The sequence below is a fragment of the Mesocricetus auratus genome, unplaced genomic scaffold (assembly GCF_017639785.1).
Source record: "Mesocricetus auratus isolate SY011 unplaced genomic scaffold, BCM_Maur_2.0 Super-Scaffold_6731, whole genome shotgun sequence".
Taxonomy (NCBI): domain Eukaryota; kingdom Metazoa; phylum Chordata; class Mammalia; order Rodentia; family Cricetidae; genus Mesocricetus; species Mesocricetus auratus.
In genome coordinates this window covers 9,886,763-9,910,354 of record NW_024429185.1, presented here as the reverse complement: position 1 = coordinate 9,910,354, position 23,592 = coordinate 9,886,763, and positions in this window count along the sequence as shown.

Genomic DNA, 23,592 nt, shown 5'->3' with positions numbered 1-23,592 from the left:
AAATTATAGGTATCTTATTTTAAATAATTATCTCATGTTTAAAATTCAGTCTTCAGAAAAATTATAAATTGCAATATTACAAATGTGACTAAGAAAAAGATTAAAGTATCAAAACTAGTGATCTGACTTTGTTTTCTAAAATATACAGATAGCTGAATTATGGGGCCTTTATTCTTGACATAATCTAACCATATTTGCTTTTGAAATTTACTGTTGAAGTTTAGGAGATATTTGATATGATGCTTTTGCAATTCCAAAGTGTAATAAATCTAAATTTGAACAAACAAAAAGTTTTAAATTTTAATTGCAGCAAGCATTTTGTCTATCTTAAGATCACCAGATTCCAAAAAATGACATGGAGACTTCTTATTAATTATGAAAAGCTTGGTCTTTAGTTTAGTCTTGTTCCTAATTAGACCTTATAACTTAAATTAGCCTATTTCCATTAATTTATGTTCTGCCATATAGTTTTTACCTTTTCCTCAGGATGTTGCATCCAACTTGTTGTAAGTCTGCTGGCAAAATCCACACACCTAGATTCCTCTTACTTGTCTCTCTCTCCAGAAATTCCACGTATCCTCTCCTGTCCAACTATTGGCCATTTAGCTCTTTACTACACCAGTCAGAAGGCACCTTGGCAACGATACATCTTTACAGTGTACAAATATTGTGCAACATCTTAGATTTTAATTATTTTGTATAATAATCTGTGGTGTTGTCACCTCACAATTTTATTTAAATCTTTATAAATTAATTATGTAGTGTAATCTCAAAGAAGGTTCTATGATTGTTTTTGTGCTCTCCAGTGAACAACTTCCTTATATTCTGTAATTCAGTGAACAATTATGAATTATTTTATTTAACAAAAACTGGAATAACACTATTGTTCTACAGAACTATATTTTGAAACAATATGACACGAAATATATTTTATATTTCTGGTTCATTATTTTTTATTTATTTTACATACATGCTAACCAGTTTCCCATTCCTCCTCTCCTCCTATTCCCTCTCTCCACCTACCCATCACCCCTCATTCACTCCTCCTATGTCTCTACTTAAACAGGGTAAGGCCTCCCTGGGGAATCAACAAAGCACAGAACATCAAGCTGAGGCAGGACCAAACTCCTCTCCCCTGCACCAAGCCTTGACAAGGCAGTGGATCACAGGGAACAGGTTTCAAAGAGCCAGCTCATGTATCAGGGACAGGCCCTGGTCCCACCACTAGGGGACCCACAAAAGACTAAGCTACATAATCATCCCTCAGATGCAGAGGGCCTAAGTTGGCCCCCCAGCTGTCCATTAAAAGTCCTTAAAATACCATAAGCTCAGGTAAGCTGGCCCTGTGGCCTTCGCAATGACAACCCTGACACCTCCCCACCCTGCTCATGAAATCAATTCATCCTGTCTTCATTTGGAATCCTGGTGCTCAGCCCAGTGGATCACTGTGGACCTCTGCATCTGCCTCCATCTTGTACATGATAAAGGCTCCATGATGACAGCCAGAGCAGTCACCAATCTGATCATAGGGTAAGGTAAACCCAGATACCCTCCCCACTACTGCCACAAGTCCCAGTTGGGGTTATCCTGGTTGGCTTCTGGTGAGGGAAGTCCTGCTGTATATTTGTTTCTCTTATTGGTTTGTGAATAAAATGCTGTTGGCCAATAAGGTAGGAAGATATGCGGGACAAGGAGACAAGGAGAAAATAAGCTGTATGCCACAGAGTCACAATCCTGCCAAAGGAGTCACAAGTCCAGACCATTCTCCAGTAAGATAAGACCATGTGGAAATACTTAGATTAATAGAAATGGGTTAGCAATTAATACAGAGCTAGCCAATAAGAAGCCCTAGTCCCCAGCCAACAATTTTATAACTAGTATAGTGTCTGTGTGTTTATTTGGGGTGAGCAACTGCAGGGACAAACCACACAATAGGCTCCCAGGAGCCTCTCAGGCACCAAGTCTCTATTAAGACATCTTCCCCATCACACCCCTGCTCCAACCCATCCACAACACTACCATATGGATCCCCCAAACCCTCACATGCCCATCCTCTCCACTGTACTCCTTTAACTTCCCCTTCTTTATCCAGGATATCCCATCTACCTCCTCTGCCCAGGGAAGACCCATGTATCCTTCTTAGGGTCCTCCCTAAGCTTTTTTGGAGCTGAGGATTGTAGCTTGGTTATTCCTATGCTTATGAGTGAGTACATACCCTGTTTGTCTTTGTGGGTCTGGGTTACCTCACTCATGATATCATTGTTTGTTTTATGGATTAATACTGCACTACATAGATATACCACATTTTCTTTATCCATTCTTTGGTTGAGGGGCACATAGGTTATTTCCAGGTTCTGGATACTATGAATAATGCTGCTATGAACATAGTTGAGCAAGTATAATTGGGGTATGGTTAAATACATTTGGTTATATGCCCAAAAGTGATATCACTGTGTTTTAAGGTAAATTGATTCCCATTTTTTCTGAGAAATGACCATACTAATTTCCAAAGAGACTGTAAAAGTTTGCACTCCCACTAGCAGATTTATTCATGATGGATTTTGTTTCTTCCATGAATATCAAATGCCTTTCTCTATCTCTTTTGAATAATTTTAGTTTGAAATATAATTTGTTAGATTATTAGGATAATCACACCAGATTGCAAGGACTATTTGACTGGAAAATCTTTTTCCAACCATTTACTTTGAGATAATGTCTCTATTTGAAGTTGAGGTGTGTTTCTAGTATGCAGCAAAAAGATGAATCCTGTTTTCATATCCATTCTGTTAGCCTGTATATTGGTGAATTGAGTCCATTGATAGAGATTTTATTGGCTAGTGATTGTTAATTCCTGTTAATTTTTGGCTTTGGTAGTGATGGTAGTCTGTGTGGTTCACTTTATTGGGTTTTGCTGGTGTGAAATTATCTTTTGCCTGTGTTTTCAGGGATGTAACTGAGTTTCTTGGGTTGGAGTTTTCTTTCTAGTAATTTCTGTCATGCTAGATTTGTGAATAGGTATTGTTTAAATCTGGCTTTGCCAAAATATATCTTGTTTTCTCCATCTATATTTAGTGAAAGTTTTGCTGAGTATAGTAGTCTGGGTTGGCACGCATGGTCCCTTACTGCCTATGAAATGTCTGTCCAGGACCTTGTTGCTCTGCTCTTAGCCTTTCTATAGAGAAGTGAAGTGTAATTCAGATAGGTCTGGCTTTATATGTTACTTGGCCTTTTTCCATGGCAGCTCTTAAGATTCTTTCTTTATTCTATGTATTTAGTGTTTTAATTGTTACAATTATGGGTTGACATTAAACAATTTTGAGACATACACAATGACTTAGAATACTGGAGGCTTTGCTGCAATGATATTCAGCTTTGAATATTGCTCTTCTCAAGTGTGTTACAGACTGCAAGAGTGAAAATGTCATTACTCTTACTGCGAAGTATTTCAAAGTCACCAGATTACTTTTAGTCCCTGTGGTGATATTTTGTTTGGTCTCTAACAAATAAAGCTTGCCTGTACAGTAGAGTACAAAGCTAGGCATACTAGTTAGCCATAGAGGTGGAGCAGAAGTGGCACACACCTTTAATCCCAGCATTCAGGAGAAAGAGGCAGAGGGATGTCTGTTAGCTTAAGGTTATTCTATGCTACACTATACTGAATCTGTTTAAAAGAGAAACAGTGCTCACACAAAGGTGATCCTGGCACTTGTAGTGACATGCCTTTAATTCCAGCACTAAGGAGGTGGAGACAGAAAGGTATATGGCTGAGCAGAGGGAGTAACATAGGGCAGGAGGAGACAAAAGCTCAGGGGAGACTTGGCAGTCAGAATGAGGCAATCAGTTTGAGAATTTAGTCTAAGGATCTGTGGAACAGTATTGCTCCTTCAGTCTCAGGTAAAGGTAAGAGCTAGAGGCTGGCTACTTTGCTTCTCTGATCTTTCAGCCTCCCACACCCAATGTCTGACTCTGGATTTTTATTAGTGAGACCAATTAGAATTCATACTACAAGTCCCAGACAAATGTGTAGACCATTATGTCAGAGTTTTCAGATACATAAACATAAGCTCTACTTAGAAAACTGTGATCTTATCCTTTGATTTGACCTGCAACATAGTCTCAACTTTTAATGTCAAATTTTAATTTTCTTCATTACAACATTTCTAATGTAATTTTAGGCACTTTGGCCTTTTCTTCTTTAGCATTTCAGTCAAAGAATCATTCTGCTCTGAGAACTTAGTAAAGTTCATCTCTGAATAGCACACAGTATTTTATGTTGAATAGAGACCATGATTTATATTTCCAATTCCCCCTTGATGCACATTATTACAGTGGTTTCTGTTATTGAGGGTTCTGAGCATGGTAGAGTGAAAATTCTTTGATCCAGGTACTTATGTATTGTTTTTCCAGATTTATAATATGCAGACTAATAATTAAATAACTAGTTTAGAGATTATGTGAAATGTGAACACTATTTCTAAGAATTTGCTAAGAACAGGATGTTCTGGGATTTTCTAATGTGAACAATATGTGACAGTTTAGTTTTATTAGTTTAAATTTATTTTACTACAGTGAATATATTGCCAAAGCTTCATAAAGGAATAGAACTGAGAGTATGAATAATTATTATGGGGGTTTATTAGATTGGCTTACATGATATAGTTCTGGCATTCCAAAAGTTAGTGTCTCACACTAAGGAGACTTAGAATCAGGTAGTTCCTTTATCCAAGGCTGGAGGGAGTATTCCCAATCTGACAATAGTGACCTAGAGCATTGCTGGAGAGATACTATCCTTCAGTTTAAGCTGGACTCTGAAATACTTTATCAGGGAAATAATGCAGTACTACTGGTTAGATCAACTTGCCAGTGAAAGTGAAGGGAAGCAGTTAGAAGGTAGGTTCCCTCTTCCATGTAACTTTTAAGGGCACAACAATAATGTGCCACTCCAGATTGGATGGTCCTGCTTCAGATAGGTTGATCAAGAAATGCCCTTACAGGAGTGCCCAGATCCAGTCAAGTTAACTACCAAGATTTTTTTCATGACCCTGGGTTGACAAAATTTCAAACTTAATCCTGCATGGGCCTCCAATTTGGCTTCCTCCCAGGTTTTCATCAGTATTTTTGACAGCTGATTAAGCTTTGGTGGGTAAGAGACTGCTATGCCTTATACCTAATTCTTTATGATAGATCACTTCCTTTTCAGTTTATGATATCTTCCCCCAAATCATTATAAAATCAAATAATTTTAAGTTCAGGGCTTCTGTGAATTGACATGAATTATGTGCCATGTTGTATAAGAAAAGTACACACTTTCAACCTGTATTGGTTGACAACCACCTAAGTTATGATTCATGATGTAATCTTCACTTCTTGTGTGATTCTATGTGTTGTGTTCCATGTACACTGAAAAAAAAAAGGAAAAAAAAAGAAAAACCAGTCAAACGGGTGATTTTCTAGGAAAGAAGACAGCAGAAAAGAACATTGTAGGTAGCAGAAAAGGTGAGGAAAATGACTCATATGAACATGGATTTAAGCAAACAATAACAAAACAAAAGGGAGAAACAAAAAACAAGAACTTTTCTGAACCCAGTATCCTACCAAATATTTCTAAGACATGGTTATATATCAGAATCATCTTTGGAATATGAGTATATTAGTGAAGGCAGCATCAACAGCCTCAGACTGTACATATAGTATTTCAGTACTTAATCTTTACCTGGTATATTTTGATATAATCACCAGAAAAACAGCCAGAGGAGGGAAGAACGTTAGGTTTCCTGCATTTATACAAGTATGCAGGACTGTTTGTGAGGGCAAACTGTGAGGGAGAATAAGAGAGGGGATGGTGGGTGGGAATAAGAAGAACCAAGAAAACTGATTATGTCCGCCCAGAGACTGCCAGCTTCCAAGTCCCAGTCTACACCCATGGGACAAGCCTAACTTGTGGTGGCCTCAGAAGAAACACAGGAGACCTGAGGACTGTGCACAGCAGATCCAGATCCCACATCAATGGGATGCCACACAGAGACTGCCAGCTTTGAAGTTCATTCTCTACCCACAGGACAGGTCAGGTGAGGGTCCAGCCTACGCAGAGTTTGCGAAGGTCGAGATACTAGGATGGCCTTGATCCACACAAGAGGAAAACCACAAGGGTATTGGACCTGCTCTCACCCACTGAAAAGGGGTCACATAACCACCAGAGGAAGAAGAGACTCCTTCTGCACCCACAGGAAGAAATGATGGGAAGGAGACAATACAAAAACACACCCACCAACAGAAAAACCAATATGGTACCACCAGAAACTAGAGAATCTACACCTACAAGACCTAAAAAATCCATTGCAGAAGTCGTAGATGAGAAAGATCTTAAAAGCAACATCATGAAAATGATAGAGGCCCTCAAAGAAAATATGAGAAAATCCCTTAAAGACATGGAAGAAAAAACAAACCAAAAATACAATAAATGGAGGAAAAAACAATCCAAAAATGCAAGAAATGCAGGAAAAAAATCCAAAAATGCGAGTAATGGACGAAAAGACAAACCAAAAACTTCATCAAATGCAAGAAAGAGAGGAAAAGACAAAGCAAAAATTACAAGAAACAATTCAAAAAGTACAAAGGTTGAAAGCTGAAATAGAGACAATAAAAAAAACACAGTCTGAAGGAATGCTGGAAATAGAAAAGCTGGACAAACAGTCAGGTACTACAGATACAAGCATAACCAACAGAATACAAGAGATGGAAGACAGAATCTCAGGTTTTGAAGATACACTAGGGGAAATAGATTCATTGACCAAAGAAAATTTTAGGTCCAACAAATCCCTAACACAAAATATCCAGGAAATATGGGACACTGTGAAAAGACCAAACCTAAGAATAATAGGTATAGAAGAAGGTGAAGAAATCCACCTCAAAGGGGCAGAAAACATATTCAACAAAATTATAGAAGAAAACTTTCCCAACTTAAAGACATGCCAATGAAAGAACAAGAAGCCTACAGAACACCGAATGGAGTGGACAACAATATGAAATCCACTCACCACATAATAATAAAAATCCCGAACATACAGAATAAAGAAAGAATATTAAGAGCAGCAAAGGAAAAAGGCCAAGTAATATACAAATGCAAAACTAGCAGAATCACACCAGACTTCTCCATGGAAAGTCTGAAGATCCTGGATAGATACCAACACTAAGAGGCCACGGATGCCAGCCAAGCCTACAATACCCAGCAAAGCTTTCAATTGCTATAGATGGAGAAAACAAGATATTCCATGACAAACCCAGATATAAACAATAGGTAACCATTAACTCACCCTACAGAAAGTTCTGGAAGGAAAACCCCAACCTAAGGGAGTTAACTACAACCATAAAAATATAGGCAATAGATAATCCCACCTCACCAACAGCCAAAAGAAAAGAGGTGGAAATCCACATATAATTTCAACAACAACAACTATTCCAAAACAAGAATGAGCAATCCATGGTCATTAATATCTCTTAATATTAATGGTCTTAACTTGCCCATAAAGAGACACAGGCTAACAGAATGGATTTGAAGAAAGAACCCATCCTTCTGCTGCATACAAGAAACACACCTCACCCAAAAGACAGACATTACCTGTGAGTTAAAGGTTGGGAAAAGATTTTCCAATCAAATGGACCCAAGAAATAAGCTGGGGTAGCAATCCTAATATCTAACAAATTAGATTTTAAACTAAAATCAATCAAAAGAGATGAAGTAGATTATTTCTTACTCATTACAGGAGTCACAGGAGAAATCCACCAAGATGAAGTTCAATTCTCAACATCTATGCCCCAAATACAAAGGCAACCATGTTCATAAAAGAAACATTACTAAAACTCAAATCACATATGAAGCCTCACTCACTTATAGTGGAAGACTTGAACACCCCACTCTCCTCTCTGGACAGGAATACCAGACACAAACTTAACAAAGAAGCAAAGAAACTAATAGAAGTTATGACAGATTTGGCATTAACAGACATCTATAGAACATTTCACCCAAATGAAAAAGAATATACTTTCTTCTCAGTGCCACATGGAACCTTCTCAAAAATTGACCACATACTTGGCAACATATCTCAACAGTTACAAAAATTGGAATAACTCCAACACCCCTTCATGATAAAGGTCTTGGAGATTTCTGGGATAATAGAAACTTAACATAATTAAGTCTTTATACAGCAAACCACAGCCAACATCAAACTAAATGCACAGAAACTCAATGCAATTCATCTAAGATCAGGAACAAGGCAAGGCTGTCCACTTTCTCCATACCTCTCCAATATTGTACTTGAAGTTCTAATTAGAGCAATAAGACAACAGAAGGCGATCAAGGGGATACAAATTGGAAAGGAAGAGGCCAAACTTTCACTATTTACAGATGATATGATAGTTTACATCAATGACCCAAAAAACCTCCACCAGGGAACTCCTGCAGCTGATAAATACTTTCAGCAAAGTGGTAGGATACAAGATCAACTCAAGAAAATCAGTAGACCTACTAAATACAGACAATAAAATGGCTGAGAAAGAAATCAGAAAAACATTGCCTTTCACAATAGTCACAAACAACATAAAATACCTTTGGGTAATGCTAACCAAACAAGTGAAAGACCTATATAGCAAGAACTTTGAGTCTTTAAACAAAGAAATTAAAGAAGACAACAGAATGTGGAAAGATATCCAATGCTCTTGGATAGGAAGGATCAACATAGTAAAAATGGCAATCTTACTGAAAGTAATATACAGATTTAACACAGTCCCCATTGAAATCCCAGCACAATTCTTCACAGACCTTGGAAAAACAAAAGACCCTGGGTAGCCAAAACAACCTTATTCAACAAAGCCACATCTGGAGGCATTGCCATCCCTGATTTCAAGCTCTGTTATAGAGCTGTAGCCCTGAAAACAGTTTGGTATTGGCCCCAAAATAGACAGGTAGACCAATGGAATCACATTGAACACCCTGATATTAACCCATACATGTATGAACATCTGATATTTGTCAAAAAAACTAAAAATATACACTGGAAAAGAATGCATCTTCAACAAATGGTGATGGCGTAACTGGATGCTGGCATGTAGAAGAATGTGGATCGATCCATATTATCGCCATGCACAAAACTTAAGTCCAAATGGATCAAAGACCTCAACATAAATCCAGCCACACTGAACCTCTTAGAAAAGAAAGTGGGTGGTACCCTTGAACGAATTGATACAGGAGACCGCTTCCTGAACATAACTCTAGTAGCACAGACACTAAGATCGACAATTAATAAATGGGACCTCCTGAAACTGCGAAGCTTCTGTAAGGCAAAGGACACAGTCAGCAAGACAAAAAGGCACCCGACAGATTGGGAGATGATATTCACTAAACCCACATCTGACAGAGGGCTGATCTCCAAAATTTACAAAGAACTCAAGAAGCAAGTCTCCAAACCACCAAAGGATCCAATCAAAAAATAGGGTACAAAACTAAATAGAGAACTTTCAATAGAGAAGACTAAAATGGCTCCTCTATTGAAGGAGAGAAACTTGAGAAAGTGCTCAACATTCCTAGCCATCCAGGAAATGCAAATCAAAACAATTCTGAGATACCATCTTGCTCCTGTCAGAATGGCTAAAATCAAAAACTCCAATGATAGTTTATTCTGGAGAGGATGTGGTGAAAGGGGTACACTCTTTCAATGCTGGTGAGAGTGCCGACTCTTTTTTTTTTTATCATTTTTATTTTAATTTTAAATAGCTTGTTTTACATGTCAATCCCAGTTCCCTCTCCTTCCCCTCCTCCCGCACTCCCTTTCCCCCCCCTCCCTCCCAACCTATTGCCAAATCCTTCCACATAGGGGATATCTAGAGTCTGTCATTTTACTCTTGGTAGGGTCCAGGCACTCCCCTAAGAGTCCAGGCTGAGAGAGCATCTCTCTTTGTGCTATAGGCACACGAAGACAGTTTGTATACCAGGGATAGACACTGATCCAAAGCTCAGGGCCCCATAGGTTGCCCAGGCCTTCTCACTGACACTCACATTTGGGGGGGTCCAGATCAGTCCCATGCTGGCCTCCCCACTGTCGGTCTGGGGTCCAAGAGCTCTCCCCTGTTCAGATCAGCTGTCTCTGCTGGTTTTGCCAGCCCATTCTTTGCCAATTTGCTCATCACTCCTCTCTCTCTGTCACTGGGTTCCTTGGGTTCAGTTCAGTGATTAATTGTGTGTTTACCTCTGCTTCCATCAGTCACAGGATGAAGGCTCCCGGATGGTTATAGGCATCAAGTTCATTATCAGGAATGGGCATTCGAGGTGGTCTCTCCACTATTGCTTAGCTTGCCAATTGGTGTTACCCCTTTAGATCACTCGAGGTCACGCTGGTGCCTGATCTGTCTTAGATCCTATGTCTCCCTCTTCCCCCTATTCTACCCCCACCCCCTCAACTTCCTGTTCCCCCATGACCAACTATCTTCCTCTTCACCCCCTCTCTTCTTCCCAGGTCCCACTCCCCCCCACCCCTCGCCGTGTTCCCCATCCTTTCAGAGGATCTTGTCTCCATCCTCTTCTCTTGGGTACTATGCATATATGCATATCTTTTAGGTTCTTTCCTGTTTCTCAGACTCTCTATCTGTGGAAGTGCAGACTGGCACTATCCTGATCCATGTCTAAAATCCATATATGAGTGAGTACATACCATGTTTGTCTTTTTGCGACTGGGTTACCTCACTCAGGATGGTTTCTTCAGTGCTATCCATTTCCCTGCAAATTTCAAGATTCCATTGTTTTTTTTCTGCTGAGTAATACTCCATTGTGTAAATGTACCACATTTTCTTTATCCACTCTTCAGTTGAGGGGCATCTAGGTTGCTTCCAGGTTCTGGCTATTACAAACAATGCTGCTATGAACATAGTGGAGCAGATGCCCTTGTTGTATGAACCTGCCTCATTTGGATAAATGCCTAAGAGTGGAATTGCTGGGTCTAGTGGTAGATTAATTCCCATTTTCCTGAGGAATCTCCATACTGATTTCCAAAGAGGCTGTATGAGTCGGCACTCCCACCAGCAGTGGAGGAGTGTTCCTCTCTCTCCACATCCTCTCCAGCATAAATTGTCTTCGGTGTTTTTGATTCTAGCCATTCTGACAGGAGTAAGATGGTATCTCAGAGTTGTTTTGATTTGCATTTCCCTGATGGCTAAGGATGTTGAGCACTTTCTTAAGTGTCTCTTTGCCATTTTAGCCTCCTCTACTGAGAATTCTCTATTTAGCTCTGTACCCCACCTTTTAAGTGGATCCTTTGGTGTTTTGGAGACTTGTTTCTTGAGTTCTTTGTAAATTTTGGAGATTAGCCCTCTGTCAGATGTAGGGTTAGTGAATATCTTTTCCCATTCTGTGGCCTGCCTTTTTGTCTTTTTGACTGTGTCCTTTGCCTTACAGAAGCTTTTTAGTTTCAGGAGGTCCCATTTGTTAATTGTCGATCTCAGTGCCTGTGGCACTGGTGTTATGTTTAGGAAGTGGTCTCCTGTACCAACTCGTTGAAGAGTATCTCCCACTTTCTCTTCTAAAAGTTTCAGTGTGGCTGGATTTCTGTTGAGATCTTTGATCCATTTGGATTTAAGTTTTGTACAAGGTGATAAACCTGGATCTATCTGCAGTCTTCTGCATACCAGTACCCACTTATGCCAGTACCATTTGTTGAAGATGCTTTCTTTTTTTCATTGTACAGTTTTAGCTTCTTTGTCAAAAATCAAGTGTTCATAGGTGTGTGGGTTAAAATTAGGGCTTTCGATTCGTTTCCATTGGTCTACCTGCCTATTTTTGTGTCAATACCAAGCTGTTTTCAAGACTATAGCTCTATAATAGAGCTTGAAGTCAGGTATGGTGATGTCTCCTGAAGTTCCTTTATTGTATAGGGATGTTTTGGCTATCCTGGGCCTTTTGTTTTTCCATATAAAGTTGATTAATGTTCTTTCCAGGTCCTTGAAGAATTGTGATGGAATTTTGATAGGGATTGCATTGAATCTTTAGACTGCTTTTGACAAGATTGCCATTTTTATTATGTTGATCCTACCAATCCAAGAGCATGGGAGATCTTTCCATTTTCTGGTATCTTCTTTGATTTCTTTCTTTAAAGACACACAGTTCTTGATATACAGGTCTTTCACTTCCTTGGTTAACATTATCCCCAGATATTTGATGCTGTTTTTGGTTATTGTAAAAGGTGATGTTTCTCTGATTTCTTTCTCAGTCACTTCATCATCTGTATATAATAGGGCCACTGATTTTTGAGTTTACCTTGTATCCTGCCATATTGCTGAAGGTGTTTATCAGCTCTAGGAGTAACCTTGCGGAGTTTTTTGGGTCACTTATGTAAACTATCATATCATCTGCAAATAGTGAAAGTTTGACTTCTTCTTTTCCTATTTGTATCCCCTTTATCTCCTTTTGTTGTCTTATTGCTGTAGCTAGAACTTCAAGAACAATATTGAAGAGATATGGAGAGAGTGGACAGCCTTGTCTTGTTCCTGATCTTAGAGGAATTGCTCTGAGTTTCTCTCCATTTAGTTTGATGTTAGCTGCTGGTTTACTGTATATTGCTTTTATTATATTCAGGTACGTTCCTATTATCCCTGATCTCTCTAGGACCTTTATCATGAAGGGGTGCTGGATTTTGTCAAAGGCTTTATCAGCATCTAGTGAGATTGTTAATATGGTGGATTACATTGATAGATTTTCTAATGTTGAACCACTCCCTGCATTCCTGGAATGAAGCCTACTTGATCATGGTGGATGATTTTTCTCATGTGTTCTTGAATCCGGTTTGCGAGTATTTTACTGAGTATTTTTGCATCGATGTTCATGAGGGAAATTGGTCTATAGTTCTCTTTCTTAGTTGTGTCTTTGTGTGGCTTGGGTATCAAGGTAATTGTTGCCTCGTAGAAAGAGTTTGGCAGTAAGCCTCCTGCTTCTATTGTGTGGAATACTTTGAGGAGTATTGGAATTAGCTCTTCTTTGAATTTCTGGTAGAATTCTGCACTGAAGCCATCTGGGCCTGGGCTTTTTTTGTTTGGGAGACTTTTGATGACTGCTTCTATTTCATTAGGGGTTATAGGTCTGTTTAGATTGTTTATCTGTTCTTGATTTAGTTTTGGCAAGTGATATCTATCCAGGAAATTGTCCATTTCCTTTAAATTTTCAAATTTTGTGGAGTACAGATTTTCAAAGTATGCCCTGATGATTCTCTTGATTTTCTCAGAGTCCGTTGTTATGTCCCCTTTTTCATCCCTGATTTTGTTAATTAGCATGCTCTCTCTCTGTCTTTTGGTTAGTTTGGACAGAGGTTTGTCTATTTTGTTGATTTTCTCAAAGAACCAACTCTTTGTTTCATTGATTCTTCTCAGTGTTTTCCTGGTTTCTACTTGATTGATTTCAGCCCTCAATTTGATTATTTCCTGGCATCTGCTCCTCTTGGGGGAGTTTGCTTCTTTTTGTTCTAAAACATTCATCTGTGCTATTAATTCTCTAGTATGACTGTTCTCCAGTTTTTTCATGTGGGCACTTAGTGCTATAAACTTTCCTCTCAGCACTGCTTTCAAAGTGTGTATGTTGTGTCTTCATTCTCATTGAAATCGAGGAAGTCTTTAATTTCTTTTTTTATTTGTTCCTTTACCCAGGGATGGTGCAATTGTGCATTGTTCAATCTCCATGAGTTTGTAGGGTTTCTGCGATTTGTGTTATTGTTGAATTCTAATGTTAATGCATGGTGGTCTGATAAGATGCAGGGGGTTATTCCAATTTTTTTGTATTTGTGGAGATTTGCTATGTTTCCTATTATGTGGTCAATTTTAGAGAAGGTTCCATGTGGTGCCGAGAAGAAGGTATATCCCTTTGTATTTGGGTGGAATGTTCTATAGATGTCTGTTAAACCCAGTTGGGTCATAACTTCTATTAGTTCTTTTGTTTCTTTGTTAAGTTTTTGTCTGGAAGTCCTGTCTAGCGGTGAGAGCGGAGTGTTGAAGTCTCCTACTATTAGTGTGTGAGATTTTATGTGCATTTTGAGCTTAATAATGTTTCTTTCACGAATGTAGGTGCCTTTGTATTTGGGGCGTAGATGTTTAAAATTGAGACTTCGTCTTGATGTATTCTTCCTTTGATGAATATGAAGTGCCCTTCTTCATCTCTTTTGATTGATTTTAATTTGAAGTCTAATTTGTTCGATATTAGGATTGCTACACCAGCTTGTTTCTTGGGACTGTTTGATTGGAAGATCTTTTCCCAACCCTTTACTCTGAGATAACGTCTGTCTTTGATGTTGAGATGTGTTTCTTGCATGCAGCAGAAGGAACGGTTCTGTCTTCTTATCCATTCTGCTAGTCTGTGTCTTTTTATAGGCAAGTTGAGGCCGTTGACATTGAGGGATATTAATGACCATTGATTGGTGATCCTTGTTTGCGCTTGATTTATTGTTAGTGAAGTTATTTTGTGTAGTTTCTCCTCCCTTTTTCTTTTGGTGTTTTGTAAAGTGTGATTATATATTGCCTGTGTCTTTGTGAATGTAGTTATCTTCCTTGGCTCTAAGTTTTCCTTCTAGCATTTTCTGTAGAGCTGGATTCATGGATGCGTATTGTTTAAATCTGGCTTTGTCATGGAATATTTTGTTTTCTCCATCTATAGTAATCGAGAGCTTTGCTGGATATAGTAGTCTGGGCTGGCATCCTTGTTCCCTTAGCGTTTGTAGGACATCTGACCAGGATCTTCTGGCTTTCATCGTTTCCATTGAGAAGTCAGGTGTAATTCGGATAGGTCTGCCTTTGTATGTTACTTGGCCTTTTTCTTTAGCTGCTCTTAATATTTTCTCTTTACTCTGTAGGTTTGATGTTTTGATTATTATATGGCGAGGTGACTTCTTTTTCTGGTCAAGCCTATTTGGTGTTCTGTAAGATTCTTGTACTTTCATAGGCATATCTTTCTTTAGGTTAGGGAAGTTTTCTTCTATGATATTGTTGAATATGTTTTCTGTACCTTTAAGTTGAATTTCTTCACCTTCTTCACGTTTGGCTTCTTCACGGTGTCCCATATTTCCTGGATATTTTGTGTTAAGGATTTGTTGGTTTTGAGATTTTCTTTGGTTGACGACTCTATATCCTCTAATGAGTCTTCAACACCTGAGATTCTCTCTTCTATCTCTTTTATTCTATTGGTGATACTTGCATCTGTAGTTCCAGATCGTTTACCGAGCTTTTCTATTTCCAGCATCCCTTCATTCTGTGTTTTCTTTATCGTCTCTATTTCAGCTTTCAATCCTTCAACTGTTTGAGCTGTTTCCTTAATTTTTTTGGTTGTTTTTTCTTGGTGCTCTTTAGATTCTTTGAGAGATTTGTTTATTTCTTGAATTTTTTCCCCCATTTCATGGATTTTTTTGTTTTTTCTTCTATTTCTTTAAGGGATTTCCTCGTTTCTTCTTTGAAGGTCTCCATCAACTTCATGAAATAATTTTTAACGTCTGTCTCCTCTTCTTCATCTATGTAGTGCTTTTCGGGTCTTGCTGGTGTTGGATCCCTGGATTCTGGTGGGGTCATGTTGGTATTTCTATTGCTGAGTGATCTCTTATTCTGTCTTCTTCCCATCTCTTCTTCCAGTGGGTGCTGGTGGGGTCTTTCCATCTCCACTGGTCTCCTTCCTTCCTGCAGCTGAAGCTGGGGATGCTGAAGCTGGACTCGCTGGGGTTGGGGTCTTGGAGGGGCTGATGTCTTTCCTGAAGCTGGACTCACTGGGGTTGGGGTCTTGGAGGGGCTGATGTCTTTCCTGAAGCTGGACTCGCTGGGGTTGGGGTCTTGGAGGGGCTGATGTCTTTCCTGAAGCTGGACTCACTGGGGTTGGGGTCTTGGAGGGGCTGATGTCTTTCCTGTGTGGGCGGGTCTTCTGGATGCTGGGAGCGGCCCCGAAGATCGAGGGAGATGGGTGATGGGTGGGCGGTCCCCGCAGGAGACCCAATCTCACCTGAAGCTGGACTCACTGGGCTGGGCGAGAGTGCCGACTCTTACAGCCACTTTGGAAATCAGTATGGAGATTCCTCAGGAAAATGGGAATCAGTTTACCACAAGACCCAGCAATTACACTTTTAGGCATATACCCCAAAGATGTACATTCATACAACAAGGATGTCTGTTCCATTACATTCATAGCAGCATTATTTGTAATATCCAGAATATGGAAGCAACCTAGATGCCCCTCAACTGAAGAGTGTATAGAGAAAATGTGGTACATTTACACAATGGAATACTACTCAGCAGAAAAAAAACAATGGAATCTTGAAATTTGCAATCAAATGGACAACACTAGCAGAAAACTTACTGAGTGAGATAACCCAGTCACAAAAAGAGAAACGTGTTATGTACTCACTCATTTATGGATTTTAGACATGAATCAGGGGAGTGGCAGCATACACTCCCACTTCCAGAGTGTCTGGGAAACAAAATCTTCATCCAGGGACTGATGAAATCAGAGACAGATACCCACAGACAAACACTGAAGTGAACTCCTGGAATCCAGTGACAGAAAGAGAGAACTGATGGACAAAGGGGTTAAGTCTTGGCTGGTTTAACCCACAGAAACAGCTGACCTGAACAAGGGGGAGCTCTTGGACTCCAGGTTGATGGCTGTGTGGAAACATGGGCCTGACCCACACACCCTGAATGTGGGTGTCAGTGAGGAAGCCTAGGTAATCTATGGGGTCTTGGGTAGTATTTAGCCCTGGCATACAAATAGACTTTGAGTGCCCATGCCACAAATATGGGAGGCTCTCTCAGCTGGGAGTCTTGGGTGAGGGCCTATGGCATGCCCTGGATGGAATGACAGCTATTGGAGATATATCTTGGAGGGCCTCACCCTCCTTGGGGATCGGAGTGGAGATTTGGTGGGGGACTGGAGGACCTGGTGTGGAGGGCAGGGGAGGAGGGGAGATGGAGGGAGCTGGGATTGACAAGTGAAACAAGATTGTTTCTAACCTAAATAAAAAATAATTAAAATTTTAAAAAAAGTTTTCAATGCTAAAAAAATATAGTGAAGGAAGAATATAAATACCAATTGCCATTTGTAAGTGACTATGTCTTAGTTATATATTTCCTGCATATCAATAATCAATGTTTTCTGCCCGTGTTTTAAAAGTGCACAGTAAACACATAAATGTTTGTTAATTGAATGAATCAAATGATGAATGAAATTTAAAAACAAAAACATAGTGAAAGCAATATATAGTTAGGGAGTTGCAAAAGGAAGAATCAACAAGTCAAATTTTAAACTCTCACAGGGGTCTTATTGTTTTCTTTCTCACAATTACAGCATACCTTCCTCTCATTACAAGGCAACATTCGGTAATACCTTAGACATTGCCTTAGACATGTGAAGCAAAGTCCTAGGACATATCCATTTTCTATAGAACTTCGGAAAGCACCTTAAAACTTCCAAAAGTCTTTTGGATAAATATTCTGGCCTCCCCATGATCAACACAGCCACACTGCTTTGCAATTATCGAGGAATTCAAAACCTCAGGCAATCACTGGCCATTGTTTTGAGGGAACACATGATCCATTATAAACATTGCTGTACATGTTACAACTTTCTGCTTTTTACATCATGAGTAGGAGGGTTATAATATGTTCCACAGCTGCACTGAGTTCCCTTCTTCTAAATATTGTAGCCTGTCAAAAGCCCACAGGGAGGGCTGCTGTGTCCCATCTCATTAACTTCATAAGAGCTCTTAAATCCTGTTTGCCACTCCCATTCCAATCATATTAGTATGCTAAAAATATGTGGATAGCTAATAATTTTCCTAGTTTAAAATCATGGAGATATCATATAAGTACAGTTTAAAGAAGCTAGTAAGAACATGAAATATGATATTATTTATAGTATTAAAATTCATTATGGTAGCTCTGAGAATACAGAAAGAACATGGTGTGAAATATGTTGCAAACTTAAGGAGATAAATGCATTTTATTATCCTGATTCACCAATTGTGAGAGAGAATATATGTGCTGTAATGGATTTTCAGGGTGTGTGGATAATAGTGGAGGCAACAGAAAACTGTACCAGGCTCAATGTGTTGACATGGGGCCTTCTGCTTGGAATTTCTGAGTTTAATATTGAAGCTCACAAAGCTAAGTAAAAGTGTCATATGTGTGTTTGAATGGTTGGGTGAAGTATTTATCAAAACATGACCTACAAAGAGTAGTTGGAGATGCATGATGTCCCTTGGCTTGGCATTTTTGAAGGGACTTTTAAGGATCAGGGAAATTGAGATGCTAGAATGGGTACATTCTGTAAAAGCTAATCTTCCATAATGCAAACGTTCAGAAGACATGTCTTTAACTAACCCTGCAAGATGCAAGATAGGAGAGCGGCACAAGCACATTTGAAGAGCTTTGTTGTTGCTCCTTTTCTTGTGCCAGAACTTAGGGTCTGAGATCCTGCTGCTCAGTTGGATGAATTAACTGCAATGGTTTCAATTGAGATCCAATGCAGCAAGACCAATGTGATGACAGCACTGTATTGCCAACCAAAGGTAAAGGTGACTATAGTTATTGCAATGGGCAGCAAGACAAAGCAAAAACTAGCCCAATCTGGGTAAAATTTATGGTGTCATAATTCATATGGAACTTTGGTACAAGCTAGTCAATCATGGTATTTCCAGGCATGAAGAAACAAGAAATCTGATATCTACTCATCCTGGGTGAGTTTGCTTCTTTGTGTTCTAGAAATTTCAGTTGTGCTGTTAATTCTCTAGTGTAACTATTCTCCAGTTTCTTCATGTGGGCACTAAGTGCTATGAACTTCCCACATAATACTGCTTTCAAAGTGTCCCATAAGTTTAGTATGTTGCGTCTTCATTCTCATTGAATCCTAGGAAAACTTTAACTTCTTTTTTTATTTCTTCTTTGACCCATGAATGGTACAATTGTGCATTATTCAATTTCCATGAGTTTGTAGAGTTTCTGCAATTTGTGTTATTGCTGAATTCTAATTTTAATGCATGGTGGTCTGATAAAGGAAGGAGGGGAGAGGGAGGGAACTGGGATTGACATGTTAAACAAGCTTATTTCTAACTTAAATAAAAAATGAGTTTGTATTTAAAAACCAAACAAGAAGCCTACTAAACTTTTGTTTGATCAGTATTAATTGAAAAACTTCTTAAACATGAAAGAAAAGCTACATTGAATCATGGCAAAAATGGAATCTCTGTCTATTAATCAGTTTCCAGATTTGAGCCAAGTTGCAAATTGAAAATCCCCTGAACGATGGGGTGGTTAGTTATCCCCGAGGAAGGAACTTGAGAAAATATTTAAAATTTTTACTGCTGGCCTTTCTCCAGTCCTTCCCCACACAGACCTACAGCCTTTTACAAGGGTGACTTTACACTGGGGAATAGAAATCAATCAGAATTTCTTGAGTCTTTTGGATACTGCTTTGCAATTAACACTGATTCCAGGAGATCCCCTTAGAAACCTGTCTATGAAAGTCGTGTTTGCCAAACTACCTGTCACTTAACTGAGAAAAGAAATATAAACAGCAGTTAGTCTGTTGGAGATAAGCAAACCCAAGTTCTTCTCTATCACCACCACAAAACAAGCAGCATATTGTCCAGGCAATGGAGATATGAGCCGTGTTATGGAGGAGACTGCTGTTCCATGGATAAATGTCATCAGTATGGCTGTTTGTTTGTCAAAAGAATAAATGTATTAAGGATCGTTGAAAGACAGAAGTACAAAGGGGAGTCCATAGAATTAAGAGAAAGTAAGAGTTCACACAAAACTGAAGGTTTAATATGGACCAAAACTTTAATTACCATCAAAATGAATCCTATGATTTATAGCATGAATGTTAATATAATAAAATATTCTTCAGTACTTGTGAGCAAAAGTGAAAGACTCTCAGTTTGTGGATGAGTTATGAGAAAAGAAAGAAAAATATTTGATGTTGGAAAGGCTCTGTTAGAAGTGGTTCAGAGACACACTGGAATTAATACTTTTCATAGCTTAGCTTTGATGTCACTATGGAGCCAAAGATGACTTTGAAATTATGATTTCCTTGCCTTTGCCTCCCCATTGTTGGGTCTGTAATACATCTGTAATAAATGCTGTATGACATCAAACAGTAGCCTTTGGGCAACCTGTAATTCTTTCTATTGGATGAGTTACAACATCACTCCTACATTCATTTTTCTGTGTTTTAGGCAATAACATCACTGGTCACAAATGCTAAATATTAATTTTAGGGACAATTCTTTTGTTGCTGAGAAACAAGTAAAATGTGTATATAGGAATCTAATAACTAGGTTTTACACAGTTTTAGAGTTTGTAATCAATGATTTTAATATCTAATTAGGGTACTTTCTTTTAAATTTTTAATTTTATATTTCTTTAAATTTACTTTCTACATATGAAAGATCAATTATTAAAAGTATTATTTAAAAGTCAGTTAGTTGAGGCCGGGCGTTGGTGGCACACACCTTTAAACCCAGCACTCGGGAGGCAGAGGCAGGCGGATCTCTTTGAGTTTGAGGCCAGGCTGGACCGACAGCCTCCAAAACAATACAGAGAAACCCTGTCTCGTAAAACCAAAAAAAAAAGTCAGTTAGTTGTAGTTTGTTCAATGTTATTAATTAAATAATTTAAATTATTTTTTATATTTATTATATTTAATTGCTTTTCACTGAATGTTATATACAACATATAATAAACTATAGTTAACATTTTTTCCTTTGGACCTTTGGTTTTAGAGAAGTAAAAAAGAAAAATATCATTCATTGTGGTAAATTGTTTACATAAGTTGGTCACATTCACAGAAATTGCTATTGATTTATTGAATTATCTAATTCAAAAGCTTTGTCATATATAATATAGAAAATGGTAGAATTATAACCAAAGCGTCACCAAGTCTCAGCACATTCCTTTAAAACTCTAAAGGACTAAGGACCAACTACTCTAGCCACCAAGATAAACTCAAGTTAGTATACAGTATTTCTGTTTAAAGAAATTAATTATACAATACAATACCACTAAGGCAAAATATCCCAATGCTTATCGGACTTGTCATTAATTCATACAGAAAATAAATGAGGTAGAAATTGTCTATGTTCTCTTAAAATTATCAGAGATCAAGCTTAGTTTATTATGCAAGAAACAAATGACATTTGTTCCTACTTCCTACTTACATTGATTCATTATTAAATATACAGTGTCCATCTTGGAAATCAGAATATCAGCTTTTAACATAACTAAACATCATCATCATAGCAATGATAGTAAAAACTGATTTTGAGGTCCATTTGCTTAGTATTTAATTTATCTTAATATTCTTTAATTTCAAATAAATACCATAAAAAAACACATCTTGGAAAAGAAAGTCTGTATGTTTCTTTCATAGTCCATAAAGAACATTATAATCATTGGGAGATGCTACTACTTGTTGAAATTCTTTAAAGGAAACAATGTAAGTGTTTATTGCAATGGTTTAAGCCTGTACTGAAGTAATAACAGATTTTTTTATACTATGTGTTTAGCAATTGAATTTAGACAAGTTTTAACACCACTGTAAACAAAATTTTGTAAAGAATGTAAAATACAGGGGAAAATATTTGTTGAATCAGGTAAAGATGTGAAAATAATCAAACAGAGAAATAATGTGACAGAAAAAGCCAGATACACTTTCCCCAAGATCAGAAACAAGACAAAGATGTCCCCCTCCATAATTCTTCAATGTGTTACCAGAAGCATTAGCCAATACAATCAGAAAGTAAAATAAATTATGGGCTGACTGACTTGATTTATGGTCTACTCCATGAGAAGGAACCCATACCAGACACTTCATAGGTAACTAAGCACCAGAGATTAAATAGCCTAGAGACCTAGTGTAAAAGACAACACAACTGGTCTAAAAATTGATTACTGGAATATTCTGCTATACTCATAGATCAGTGCCTTATCCAGTCACCATCAGAGAGGCTTCCTTTAGCAGCAGATTGGAACAGATGTAGAGATCCACAGCAAGCCATTCTGCAAAGACAGAGCCTAAATTGGAGTTCTCCATCAGATCCCTCCCCATCTGAAACTTAGGGAATCCTGTGAAAGAGGATGCAGAAAGATTTTAAGAGTCAAATGTGATGGAGGACACCAAAAGAACAAGGTCCTTCAAATCAACTAAGCAAGGCACACATGATCTCAAAGAGACTGGAGCAGCAAGCATAGGGCCTACATGCACAAAATATGATATACAAATATATTTAGTGTCTACCACAGGTCGTCTGTTTATATATTATACATATTAGCTTAGTAATTTTATGGCACTTATGGCTATAAGAACAAGCACGTCTCTGAATCTATTGCCTGCTTTTAAGACTTGTTCCTTCTTGATAGGTGCCCTGACAAACTTCTATACAAACGTTTTTGCTTCATCTTTATTTATTTTATTTTGTCATGTTTGATTGTTATCTCTTAGAAGCCTACTCTCTTCAAATGAGAGACATAAAGGGGGTGCATCCAGAGGGGCAAAAGGACACACTATATAAGAAAATAATCTAAATTTCCAATTTAAATAATGCAGTGAGATAGACAAAAAAACAGAAAAATGAGGATATACAATTTTAAAATGTTTTAGAATGTACTAAGTATGAAAAGCCCCTAAATTAGTCAATAGGAAGTAGCTTGGATGCAACAGTATATGAAGTATCAAGCAATTTTATGAACTGAATTTTAATATCTTTTCTCAAAGTATTTTTATAAAAATTACCCTATATTTTGCATAGCACATACACAATGGAATAAATATGCTCATCAGGGTTAAAAATTCATTGATTGTGAAACCCAGAAGAAAAAATGAACACTATATTATAGAGGTTTTTCTTTACCTTCAATTACAGCCAAACAATAAGACCAGCTTTAGTGAATTCTCACAAAACCATTTCCAACATTTGGAAGCTTCTCATGCAGGTCATCAGGAAAAAATGGCATTATTGTTTTCTCTGTAATAACGCTACAGCTGCCCGTAAGACAAGAGAGCTAGGCTGGAGTGTTTTAACTTATTCAAAATGCCACCAAGAATTTTTATGGATTGCAACTTGTTGTGATGTCTTTCCTTATTCCAAAAGGAAATTAAAAGGAGATATTTGGGAATAATAAAAAGTATTTAAAATACTTGTAAAAATACCACATATTTAAAAAATACCATAAATTATTCTATTCAGTAATGTAATTCTGGATAAAACAAATGTAATGTTGCTGTCTCTCATTTAATGTGACAAAAATTAAGCCAAAACAAAATGAAACAACAGTAACAAGAAACATGGTCAAAAGCAGCATGTGATAGAAAAGATTTTATTTGCTATACAGGACACTGTGCATTGGTTTTTTAAAATTATTTTAATTTTAAATAGCTTGTTTTACATGTCAATCCCAGTTCCCTGTCCCTCCTGTCCTCCCACACACCCCCCACAATCCCCTCCAGCCTCCCACCCTATTGCCAATACCTTCTACATAGGGGATATCTAGAGTCTGTCATTTCACTCAGGGTAGGGTCCAGGCACTCCCCTA